The sequence below is a fragment of the Adiantum capillus-veneris genome, chromosome 27 (assembly GCF_014529385.1).
Source record: "Adiantum capillus-veneris isolate H3 chromosome 27, ASM1452938v2, whole genome shotgun sequence".
Taxonomy (NCBI): domain Eukaryota; kingdom Viridiplantae; phylum Streptophyta; class Polypodiopsida; order Polypodiales; family Pteridaceae; genus Adiantum; species Adiantum capillus-veneris.
In genome coordinates, this window is record NC_140957.1 from 93,846,840 (window position 1) to 93,860,362 (window position 13,523).

A 13,523-nucleotide genomic window follows, 5' to 3' on the forward strand; every position below is an offset into this window, starting at 1 on the left:
ATATGCATATCCATTGATCCTCGAGCCGATCGATATTCCAAACTTGAACAGCAAACCTAGGTTTTGGATCAAGCTTCATCTTTGCTTTGTTGATATTGGCTTTGTACTTGCGAAAGATTACCAAACAAACGGATGCCATGCATGGCTATTGTAAATAATCATGGCGCAAATTTTTTTTGCAGGTTGTACAAAATATACTATAGCCATGATCATAACGCTGCTGGCATGCCTTGTAGAGGCCTTGTATGTGGCTCCGACTATTGCGACGGCCGCCACCATGGGAAAAAGGCCTTAAATTAGAGTAGGGGGCCCAAAATAGGGTGCCCAACTCAAAAAAATACAAAAATTATGTGAAAAAAAACCTTCTCCATGATCACCTGCGTAGAACCGGGATGAGGCAAAAGTGCTCGCATGTTGCTCTACAGTGTTTCCATGCAGATAGTCAAGAAACAAGAAATGTCCCTCTCCATGGTGGGAACCAGATTGGAAGCATGCTCATGCGACTTAACAGACGTCAAATTCCTCCTTCCTCCATGCAAGGGGTGATTCCCACCTGTGGCTCTTACCCGATCTGGCTAGTCTCGCCATGCAAGAGTTGTTTCATGCATCCTACTCCCTGTTGACTGACGGTCCCTTCTCCTCGAACCAAGAGACCATGCCCGCCATGGGAACGAGAGAGAGAGAGAGAGAGAGAGAGAGAGAGAGCACACATGAAACACCTCCAGGCCCTCCACCCTTCCTCACCTTCCTCCCCCTTTGCTCTGATACCAGTGTAATGCCCTGGGAACTGCCATGGTTGCATCCTCCACCCAACCTCCCTTTTATAGCCTCCTAGCCCTAGGATCCCTCTCCACTGGGCAGCCGGCCCTTGGCCAGGTCCTTGACCTCCAGGGTGGCCCTTGTCTTGACAGCACGCACAATGGATGTTCTTTTTAGAAAGGTTTTCAAAGACTCTCAAAGGTGTTGTGCGGCTACGGTCTCAACCAGAGGCATGTATGGCCGAAGGGTGGATTGTGCAAGAGGCATTTGTTTACATCTCAGAGTATTTGGCACAAGTTGGTCCTTCAATGCCTCACATGTGGTCATACAAGGAAGATGCATGGATGACTTCACACTTGCCAAGTGGAAAGGGAAAACTATTTTACATGGATATGAATCCATCCCGAGTGTTCAGTAACTTTTGTATTCTCAATGCAAAGGTTATGACCAAGTGGATGGACTTGTGGACAATGGCAAAGGTAAGGCATTTGCAAGAGAGAGAAGCATGGAAACAAGTATATGGAGGAAAGAGGGCACCCCCGATGCCTAGACACCTTGCATGTTTCCCAAATCTCATTAGTGCGGAGTGGATTCATGAGAGAATGACCAAAGCAAAAGCGCACGGAGAAGACATCACCGACAAAGAATGGAAGGATGCACGAGGCTGCATACCAAAGGTAGAGTACTCATATACGTAAACCATATTGTAAAGTTTTTTCATCATTTTATGTTTGTAATTGATAAAATATATTTTCCTATCTTGCAATGCCTTTCCTTTAACTCTATGTGGTCAAAGGGTCGTCACTTTCATACATGCCACATTGACGAGAGTAAAACCACCATGGATTGTGGCATCATGGGCAACTTTCACACAGATTGTGATGAAGCTAGGTACTGTGGAACTATTGAAAGGATACTAAAGGTTAATTTTATAGCCTTTCATACCTTCATGTTTGAAAGCAAGTGCTTTGCAAATGTGTCTAGACAACATGAGAATTGCCTCTACATGGTGGACTCTAGTGTGCATCACACAGGGATGTATGAAAATTTAGTTTTGCCATACAATTGTGAGCAAGTGAGTGACTACCTTTTTTATTCTTATTTGCTTGTAGCATTAATTATACCAATGTTACTCACTTTGAGATTCTCTTCTATAGGTCATCTATATCCCAGCAATCCACCAACCAAAACTTTGGTTCATAATTCCCGTAACACCTCAAGGAAGAACCATTTTTTCCATTTATCAAGTGGAGACCAGCTTCGACCCTCTTCCACCTCCTACTTTGGATGAGGGGGAGACAGAGGAGAGGGGGGTGATGAATCAAGTCCAGCGGCCGCAATCCTTATCGAGAATGATTGTCATGATGATGAAGATGATGAGATGGAGGATGACGAATTCAAAGATGATGAAGCCAACGCATTCACAAACGACAATTTTGTTTCTCTCTTTATGGAGTTGTAGGGATCTTTTGGAAGATGATTCATAAACATTTTACATACTTTAAGTTATGATTTTTTTGGTCGTGCAATCCATTAATCTCTCTCTCCCCCCTCTTCCTCTCTCTAATTTTGTGAAACATGCTAAATTATGTTAATCAAGTGATAGGGATTAGTTTAGCTGCAACCAAGTGTAATCCTAGATAGCTAACTATTGTTTCATGTTTGCATCTCTCTTTTTTTAAAATTTAAAAATTTCATATAGTGTTCTTTAATTTTTATTGAGAGGAGAGAAACACCAAATTTTTTTTGGGGGGGGGACGTTTAAGCCAAAATTTAATTGTTTAGGCGCTAAATCGTGCTCTAGGAATAAACGTGATAATAGTAGCATCAATAATGATCAATAATGGAGGTAAATATCATGGTAATATTTGAAATTCAAACTCCCCTGCCCTCCTCTCTCTTCCCTCTCCAGCTAATTTTGGACCTTCTCTCTATAAAACGCGATAAAAGACAGCGGTAAACAATTAGAGATTTTCACAGTGTTTGTCCCTTTATTAACTGGAAGTGTGATTACTGTATATTTTAAACAACATATGCAGAGTTTGATTTATAATCTCTCTCTCTCTCTCTCTCTCTCTCTCTCACACACACACACACACACACACACACACACACACACACACACACACAAATTTCCATGGCAGCACATTGAGAAGTACAACTCGTCAAAATTATGGAGAGCTGTCATTTTGGCTTATGTAGTAGTCCCAATAACATACCATTTCTAGTTTAGCATACACACACACAACACTACTCTCTGTCTCCCCTTTCCCTACTCTTAATCTACTTCCCTCTCTATGTCTCTCTCTCATACATGTATGTAAATGTAGAATTTGGGTTTCTCTAATGGACACCAAGACCCTCTGTGTTGTCACCTTGTGCGATGGTCAAATGCCAACATGACCTATGAGACCAATCTATCAGAGAGAGAGAGAGAGAGAGAGAGAGAGAGAGAGAGAGAGAGAGAGAGAGAGAGAGAGAGAGAGAGAGAGAGAGACCAACAGGTTGCAATTTAGGATAAATGTGTTATAATATTTAATAAAAAAGTTAAATGGTAGTGTGTCCCAATACTTACCTATTATTGCTTGCTGTGCTTTCTTTCCCTGTCTCTTTAGTGAGAGTGAATGATAAGGAAGAGAGAGAGAGAGAGAGAGAGAGAGAGAGAGAGAGAGAGAGAGGTACTCAAAAATAGAGAGTAGAGAGTGAAGTCTTGAAGTATACCCAAGGTCCCAATGAGGTTTTCATCTCTAGAAGGTTGGCATGCCAAGCCCAGGAAAAGGTAACACCTACTATTGTTTATTTCTTATAGGCGTGCTTTAATATACATTTTGAGAGAGAAAGAAAGAGACAACACTTTTACTTGTCTTATGGCGCGTAGACGGGGGTTGTTGGTCCGCCGATTGTCGTTCGCGCGCCCTAGAGCACAAAATGGGTATGTAGGGGGGTAGGCACTTAAATAAGAGGAGATGTTCTACTAACATCTTTAAAATGCCAACATGACCTATGAGACCAATCTGTCATCACAGAGAGATTGTACGGGGGTAGGCACTCAAATAAGAGGAGATGCTCTACTAACATCTTTAAAATGCCAACATGACCTATAAGACCAATCTGTCACACACACGAAGAGAGAGAGACAGAGAGAGAGAGAGAGAGAGAGAGAGAGAGAGAGAGGGACCGACAAAGAGAGAGAGATAGAAGAAACTTTTTTGTAGTCCTATGGAGCGCATATACATAGTATCAATCTGTCGATTGTTCTTCGTGCGTTGCGGAGTATATAAAGGGTAGAAAAACAGAGAGAGAGAGAGAGAGAGAGAGAGAGAGAGAGAGAGAGAGAGAGAGAGAGAGAGAGAGGAGTTGGATCTCAAATAAAATGAGTTGCTCTAAGTAACCTCTCTTAGAATTAAGATCTCACAGAATGAAGAGGCTGAGGGTTGATCCAAAAATTGTCGAAGAACAGGAAGCAGAAGGGAGACCACCTCAGTTGTTGAGAGGCTCTTTAAAGAGAGATGTGGACTTTGCTCGGGCCAAAGATACATTTCTTGGAGATGATGTTATAGAGATAGAGGAACCCCCAATGACTCAAAAGCATCAGAACAGGAAGAAGTGCCTGTAAGCCAGAAGCTTCAAGTGACTAGCACCAAAAAGAGAAACATTGATCTTTCTTCTGCCTGTGAGCCAACTACAAAATGGAAGGAGGGGGTGGATGGGGTAAGATCCTGTATGTGTGGATGAAAGACCATTTGATTTTGCAATATCTGTAGGAGCTGTTGTAGAAGGCGAAGACAGTCTTAGCAGGCAAGACCGTTCCCTGGAAAGCCGAACAATGGAGCAGTCAGTAATTACCACAATAACTTCTAGAAGGCTATAAATAGGACCCATTACATTGTAATTGGGCTTCTTGCTTCTTACTTTGGAGTTCCTTTTGGCTTAGCCCTTGAGTATTTTCCTAGCTACAATCTCTTTGTCTGTAACCTTGTAATCCTTACTACTGTAATCATTAATTTGAGCTTCAAACCATTACACCTTGTACTGATTGTCCTGAATATGAATCTAAAACTGCAACCACTTTTCCAGTTGTCCAGTCTGTCTCTCATTTCAGTTTGCGATTTCAGTTCACATAACCATTTTAGTCTAGTTTCTGGTCTATTCTAGCTTCACTGACTGAACAGATGACTTACCAGTAGCTCTAAATTCTAACACTGAAATTAGCTATCTGAAGAGATCAGCTCCAATTCCATTTTGGCGATCATGGTGGTTAGAGTTGTTGCTCGTTGACCAGAAAACTCTTCTCTCAGTTAGGATTTTCAGCTGAATAGTGGCACCCAAAACCAGTCGTGGTCAGAAACCATCACACCGCATTGACCCTGTCCATGAGGAATCCGAACATGACTCTGATCCTAAGAAGGACCCGGTTACTGAGACTAAGGCTCAAGAGGAGCACACTCATGCTGATGAGGCCAAGGCCTCTCAACACTCCATTTTGTCCAGAAGGAGAAGAGCTGAGAGGGAAGAACGTAAGGCCAGGAGTTCTTGAGCCACACATAGGGATGATGGGGCCAAAGACAGCAAGGGTAGTCACCACAATTCCAGTAGAAAATCCAGGGAGGAGACAGAAACTGAGACTGATGAGGAAATTGATTGGGATGCTGATACAGACCATTACGAAAAGTCCTCAAGACGGAGTCAGGTTCCGAAGGTCAGAAGATGCAAAGAAGATGCTGACTGACATGATTAGACGTCTTCATTAAAAAATTATTTTCCAGTGTTCAAGGGTGGGAAGAAAGATGATCCAGATGTTCATATCCAAGTCTTTGAACAATATGCTGAGTTGAAAAATATTGATGAAGATGACTGGGGTGAATACTTTCCTCAGACATTAAAGGATGCAGGAAGAATACTACCATTACCCAGCTTTCCAACTTAGATCATACAATAAATTGCTCAAAGCTTTTAGACTGGAATAGTCAGACAACAGAGGAGATGAGGACATCCTCTTTGAACTAGACAAGATAAAGCAAGGAAAATTATCAATCAAAAGTTATGTTGAGAAAATCAAGGAGCTAACCAGGCAGCTGCAAGAGAGGATGCGTGCATGGTTTTTAAATGGGTTCCATAGTAAAAAGCTTAGGGAACAAGAGGTACCTGCACCAACAAAGAAATTCAATGATTTGATGTAGCACGCCCTGAAGCTGGAACAACAAGCAAAGAAGGAGAGGAGTCACAAGAAGAGGAGGTCCATTAATAGTGGTTCTTCCACTGAGAATTCTGATTCCAGTAACACCTCCAGTAGTCCGAGATGATGAAGTGCCGATGATCTAGGTAGACTATAAGGTTAGGAGACAGTGGGAGCCACTATCTGGTGTTATACTGGATGGAGGAGCAGGAGTAAATATCTTGGGGACACACCTTCAGCAAAGAATCGGTCTTACAAATGTGACCAGTTTCCTAGCTGCTCACGGCTATGCCAATCAAACTGTGACTATACAAGGTGCCAGTAGTAGCAGAATTCAAATTCAGACGAACAACACTAGGAGCTAGAGGAAGGAGCTGCGACAAGAAGAGCTTTGGTAGAAGTATAAGGTGAAGAAAATTGAGGGGATGCTGGTGGCAATAAATATTTTTCCACTAGTTGAAATAGATCTCAATGCAGTATTAATAGAAAAAGATCAGGCTGAAAGGAAAAAGAAACAATTTCTAGATCGGTTCACTGAACTTAACTCTGGGAACAACCAGTTCAGGTGACTGGAAGGCCGGAAGAACCAGTGGACCGGCTCACATACTATAACATTACTGATGATCTTCAGGATTGGTATGAGCAATCCATTGTAGAATGGAAAACCTGGCAAAAACTGATCGACGATGCTCTGCAACTGGATGATGTATTGGAACTGCAAGGAGAAAGGCAGAGAATCAAGTTATGTATGGGCCAATGGAAGATCCAACTCAAAGGTCTCACCAAGATCACAAATCAACTGCTTCAACTTACTGTGGAGTCTTCTAAGATCCCTGAAAAGAATATTATGACTAAACCAGGTTTGGGGCCACAATATAGAGAAATGGTTGAGATACTCTTTGAAGCTAGGATTAAAACAAATCAGCCTCTCCCTGAAGGATGGCTCCATACGGCTTCGCATTGTCATAAATTGGCCAGATGCCATCTGACAAAGGGTAGATGCACGTTGTATGATCCCGACACCAAAACATATAATCCTATCACGCCTTATGAATTGGAGATGTCCACTGCAAGGCGGGATTAGCTTGAGCAGGAGGCCATTTATCGAATTATCCAGAAGGATAATGCTGGCATTGGAACTTCTGAAGCACCAGCATCAAAGAAGGGCAAGAGGAAGCGGGTTCAGTGGAAGGATATTGGGTAGTTCCATCTCAAAATCAGACGGTGGATTTTCCCAATAAGGCGCTGGAATTTCTTTGGTTGGACACCCTTGGAATTACAATTATAGGGGTGTCAAGCACTCAAAAAGCATGAGATATGGTATAAAGCTAGCAATACCAAGAGAGCCAGAAACTCCATAGGAGTACTATCATGAGGAACATAGGCCAACTCAAAGGGAACATCGGCCTACTCAGGAGGAACATCGGCCGACTCAACATACAGACATATGGGTTTAGGATTTAGGGTTTGGACCTCAACCACAAATCCAGATGGGCTCCTCAACATCAATTCAGAATCAGGCAGTGGATTTTTTAGAAATTTTGGAGTTATACCAAAATTCAAGAAAGGAGGAAGGGTGTATAAGGCAAAGACAGTCTTAGCAGGCATGAACTGTTCCATGGAAAGTTGAACAGTGGAGCAGTCAGTAATTACCACGGCAATTACCACAGTAACTTCTAGAAGGCTATATATGGACCCATTACATTGTTATCGGGCTTCTTGCTTCTTACTTTGGAGTTCCTTTTGGCTTATCCCTTGAGTATTTTCCTAGCTCTCTTCACCTATACCCTTATAATCATTTGTTACCATATACATGTGTTAGTGATGTGTGTGAACACACTAGGACCGTCGAGGCATTTTTTCCCTCTTTAGGAGGTTTTTTCCCCGTGCATTGTATATACACCCATCACTCTAGGGCTATCTATCTTTCCATTGCACATTAAGTAACACACTCTCTATTGTGTGCCTTGAGCCTTCATCTTCTCCAAGCTGTGTGCGTTTCTCTGCAACCCTAATTCCAATAATTGGTATCAAAGAAGGTTACGTCCTCCCGGGCTTAGTCGCCAGCTGCTCCAGCACACACCTGCTCACTTTCTCCGATTATAGTGAGGTTAGGCAAGCATTCACAGGTCGACAAAAACTTTTGGGGACCTGATAGAGCAAGTAGTCTGCTCAAATTTTTCATTCGGGCTCATTTCAGCCTCCATTTCCACTGCAGGCAGGTCTACACAGGCTTATTTGTCATTTTGTGTAAAATTTCTGTCAATGCCATTTTTTGTATAACATGTGCCTTACAGTCTTCTATGGTTTGTTCTATATAGCATGTCTTGTTCCCGCTTTGGTTCTCCTCTCTTCGGGCAGTTTTCACATCAGGTGCAACATTTACCATGGATGCCAACAACACAGATGTGTTCAAGATGTTTGATGCTTGGATGGGGACAATTACCCTATGTGGGCTTACATGATGCAACATGTTTTTGTGTCAAAGGGCATCTAGAATATTGTGCAGGGCATTGATGTACGTCCTGGTTTTGAGGATGCAGCCGATGGTGAGGATGTTGCAGGTCTTGTTGCAAGGATTGTTGCTATTAGAGTTGTTTTGCTTACGGTAGAACAATCTCGTTGGGATGTAAAGGATGTGAAGGCTCATGCATTGATTGCGTTGTCTATGAAGCCCACCATTGTTCCTCACATTTGTTCAGTAAAATCTGCAAAACAGGCTTCGGATATATTGGTTGATCTTTATGCCAGTCGCAATGAGGCTAAAATTGCTTTGCTACGTAAAGAACTGAATTCGAAGATTATGCATGAGGAAGATGATATGGAGAATTTCCTTACTGGTGTCAAGGATATCAATGAGAAACTTATTTCTACAGGTAAAGTCATTTCAGACAGTTCCCTTGTGCAAACTGTTCTTGATGCCTTACCAGATTCCTACTAGACTTTTGCTAGTACTTGGAGACTGATGACCCAAGGAAATCCTGAAGTTGTCAATTTTGATGCATTATGCACATTGTTTTTGTAAGAGTCACTTTCCAGAAAAAATAGGACTAGGCTGCGTGCAGTTGAACAGGCTTTTATTGCTTCTCAAAGAAAGGGTGGTAGTAGCAATGCATCCACTTCTTATGGTTCTGCTGCGAGTGGAAAAACTTCTGTTCCTAATGCTTTTTCTGGCAGCAATTTGTCTGGAAATTCTGGTGATAAGGGCAAAAAGAATATGCGTTGCCATTATTGTAAAGCTAATGATCCCTTGATCAAGCAATGTCCTAAGTTGAAGGCCAAAGAGGCTAAGAAGAAAGAGGGTGGTTCCACTGCAAATGCTTGTTCCACTACAAATGCATCCATTGTTGAGTCTTCTGTAAAAGGAGACTGTAATGCTGATGTTGATGTAGAATGGACTTTTAGCGCAAAGTGCACTTACAATCATGTTGTCCATGATGCATGCTTGTCAGCTGCTTTCCAACTCCCTGAACTGGATAAGATGCATTGTTGGCACAAGTGACTGAATTCCCATGAGGGATAGACTCAAGAGAGGTGAACAATTCCCGATGTGAGGTAATGTGCTTTGTAGAACCACTATTGAAATACCACACATGTGAATCTGCATAGAAAGCCTTCTATTGAGCACATGCATGTTTTTGGTTGTTTGGCATATGCTTTGGTGCCACAAACACACCGCAGAAAATTGGATGATAAGGCTGTCAAATGTATTTTTTTTTGTTGGTTATGTACTGAAAGAAGGTTACAGTTGTGGAAGATTCTGTTCAGTCCTTGTTGTCATGTACTAGAGATAGTAACGTAAGCTCACAGGACATTTATGACACTTTGTTGCCTCTTTTCAGTGGTGGAAATACGAATGTCAGTTCCAATGAGGAAAATGTACAGCCTATGGGGGTTTCTAAAAATGTTACAGATCAGACTATTACTGATGCAGATGTACATGATGTACTTGGTGAGGAAAGGGATGAAAATGAGCAGGCTAGAGGTATTCCAAAATGGCTGGTGCACACTTTGTGTCATGCCATGCTTCATATGGAGTAATAGACTGCAAAGATTTTGTAGGACACCTGTTTAGTACATAAGTGGCACACATGATGGCCTCAAGCCAAGGGCCTCAAGCCAAAAGGAATGCGGCAAAGCTTGACTTTTGACCATACATCGTGCCATTTCTGTAATTGACTTGTTTTTCCTCTCAGCAACACCATTTTGCTGAGAGGTATAAGGCACTTTACATTGGGGTTTTATCCCATGACTAGCCAGAAATGCATTGAATTCATGAGACATATACTCCCCCCCTCGATCGGAACGGAGGGTGCCCATAGTACATTTCAAGACATTTTTAGCCATAGCCAGAAATTGTTTGAAGAACATAAAAACTTTGGACTTCGCTTTAAGTGGAAATACCCATGCATCCCTGGAGTAATCATCAATGAAAGTCACAAAGTAAAGGTAATTTCCCAAGGACGGAGTTTTCATGAGCCCACAAACATCACTATGCACAAGCTGCAACCTGCATGTGGCCCGAACTGAAGCATCCTTTGGAAACTTAGAACGCTACATCTTACCCAAAATACAACCTTCATAAACATGTTTGACAGGTGCTTCAAGAGGCGGCAAAGAAGCAACCATATCAAATTTCTGCAAACGCAGCAAACTGGAAAAATTCAAATGACCAAAACGTGCATGCCAAAGTTTTGTATCTGAAATAGCCTTTGAATCTACAACTGCATTTGCAAAATTTTGTCCACACTTGTCATACAAAGTGAGCTTATACAGCCCACGACACAAAAGCTCAGATGCAACAATTTCATCACCAAAACTAAGATCATGAACTGTACATCTATCATCTACAAATTTGACTACAAGTCCAAGTCTAGCAAGTGCAGATACAGACAGAATATTCTTCTTGATCCCAGGTACATAAAGTGCATCAACAAGTGTGAAAGAACTGCCATTTGCAGTAGTAAGCACAATCTTGTGACAGTAGATTGGATGCACCTTTGTGTAGTTGTACTCGTTCTGGCTCTCACCATGCATCTTATGCATCAGATTGTTATGCTTTGGCTATGTCTAGCTTACATGATGTTGAGGAGCCTCTGTCTTTTGATGAAGCACAGAATTCAAAAAATTGAATGGCTGCCATGCAATCAAAATATGATGCACTTATACAAAATGACACATGGACTTTATGTGATTTGCCTCCTGGAAAAAAGGCCATTGGTGCGAAGTGGGTTTACAAGTTGAAATGCAAGCCGGATGGTGAGATCGATCGCCATAGGGCTCGACTTGTTGCAAAGGGTTATGCAAAGCAAAAAGGCATAGATTATGAAGAGACCTTTGCTCCCACTTGTCGTATGACTACTGTGCATTTTCGATGTGCATTGAAATCAAAATATGATGCAACTATACATAAAAATGACACATGGACTTTATGTGATTTGCCTCCTGGAAAAAAGGCCATTGGTGCGAAGTGGGTTTACAAGTTGAAATGCAAGCCGGATGGTGAGATCGATCGCCATAGGGCTCGACTTGTTGCAAAGGGTTATGCAAAGCAAAAAGGCATAGATTATGAAGAGACCTTTGCTCCCACTTGTCGTATGACTACTGTGCATTTTCGATGTGCATTGGCAACGCATTTTGGTTGGGATGTACATCAATCAGACATTGTTACTACTTTCTTGAATGGTGACATATTTGAGGAAGTTTATGTAATGCAGCCTCGTGGTTTTGTCAAGAAAGGACAAGAGGATAGAGTGTGTAAATGTAACAAGGCTTTGTATGGGTTGAAGCAATCTCCTCGTGCTTGCTATGAGAAAGTTGACACTCATTTGGTCAAACAAGGCTTTTGTAAAACAGTCCAACAGAAAGCACATTGTAGGTAAAGCGTGAGGGTGATGTACTTCTCATTGTGGTTCTTTATGTAGATGATTTGTTGTTCACTGGACCAAATGAGAGACATATTCTACTTTCAAGATGAAAGATTTCAAGGCTGATTTGAATGCTACTTTCAAGATGAAAGATTTGGGGTTGTTGCATCATTATTTGCGCATACAGTTTAAGCAGTGTGATGGTGGTATTGCCTTGTGTTAGAAAAGTTACTTAGAGACATTTCTATGTAAGTTTGGACTTGAGGATTGCAAACCTATTACCACTCCCATGAAAATAGGTTTTTAGTTGAGTCTCCATGATGCTAGCAATCATGTTGATGTCACTCTTTACCAAACTGTTGTTGGCTGCCTCATTTATGTATGCAACACGAGGCCAAATATTTAGTTTGCAATCTCACAGGTCAGCAGATTTATGCATAGCCCAGGGTCTAAGCATTGGCTCATGTATATCATGGTTGAGCAAGAAGAAACCTACTGTGGCCACTTTGAGTTGTGAGTCTGAGTACAGGGTAGTCTTCATAGCTACGGTTGAGTGTGTATGGCTCAGACGCCTTATGGCTGATTTGGGTGTTGGACAGACACTACCAAAACTATCTACATTGACAGTCACAGCGCATTGGTAGTTTCGAGGAACCCAGTTTTTCATGCTCGCACAAAGCACATTGAGGTGCATTACCACTATGTCAGGGAGAGGCTCTCAGAAGGAGAGATCATCTTGGATTATGTGCCAGCACAAGACAACCTTGTAGATCTTTTCACAAAGGCATTGTCTAGTGAGAAGCTCAAAGCTTTTCGCAAAGCTTTGGGCTTACTCCCCTTTGTGGACTGATCATGTCCTCAGGGCATGGCACTTCCCTTTACTCATGTGCCAGCTCTCATTCACCGCATCACTCCAGGGGGGATTTGTTACCATATACATGTGGTAGTGATGTGTGTGAACACACTAGGACCATCGGGGCAACTTTTCCTCTTTAGGAGGTGTTTTCCCCCGTGCATTGTATATACACCCATCACTCTAGGGCTATCTATCTTTCCATTGCACACTAAGTAACACACTCTCTATTGTGTGCCTTGAGCTTCCTTCGTCTTCTCCAAGCTGCGTGTGTTTCTTTGCAACCCTAATTCCAACAGCATTACTATTGTAATCATTTGAGATTCAAACCATTACACCTTGTACTGGTTGTCCTGAATATGAAGCTGAAACTGCAACCACTTTTTCAGTTTTCTAGTCTCTCTCTCATTTCAATATGCTATTTCAGTTCAGATAACCATTTTACTCTAGTTTCTGTTCTCTATTCCAGCTTCACTGACTGAACTGATGACTTACCAGTAGCTCTAAATTCTAACATTGTACTTAGCTATCTGAAGGGATCAACTCCAATTTCATCTGTTGAAATGTTCAACAAGGTCTCTTTTATCTTCAATGCCCCATTCATTCTGGATGACCTTATAGCTCAGCACAGTGATTTCCTCAAGTCTGAAAGCCTACAAGTTTGAGCTTGAGGTCCAGAGGGGCAAGGTGGTTCTTGCTGACATGGTGGTGGTGCACTTAAAAGATTGTGATTCCACAAGACGGCATACAAGAAGTACCATGAGCTGCCTATCATCTATAGACCCTCATGGTGTCCCATGCACAAACAAGATTGCAAGCTAATCAAATAATCCTTTGAGTTCCTTCTATTCTTAAATTCTCTATTTGC

The 13,523-nt window shown here is 42.0% G+C and overlaps 1 pseudogene; it reads left to right on the forward strand.

Moving 5' to 3' along the window:
* Positions 1-6,360: 6,360 nt before the first annotated feature.
* The window catches only part of LOC147422416 (uncharacterized), a 63,314-nt pseudogene continuing 56,151 nt past the window's right edge, over positions 6,361-13,523 (forward strand).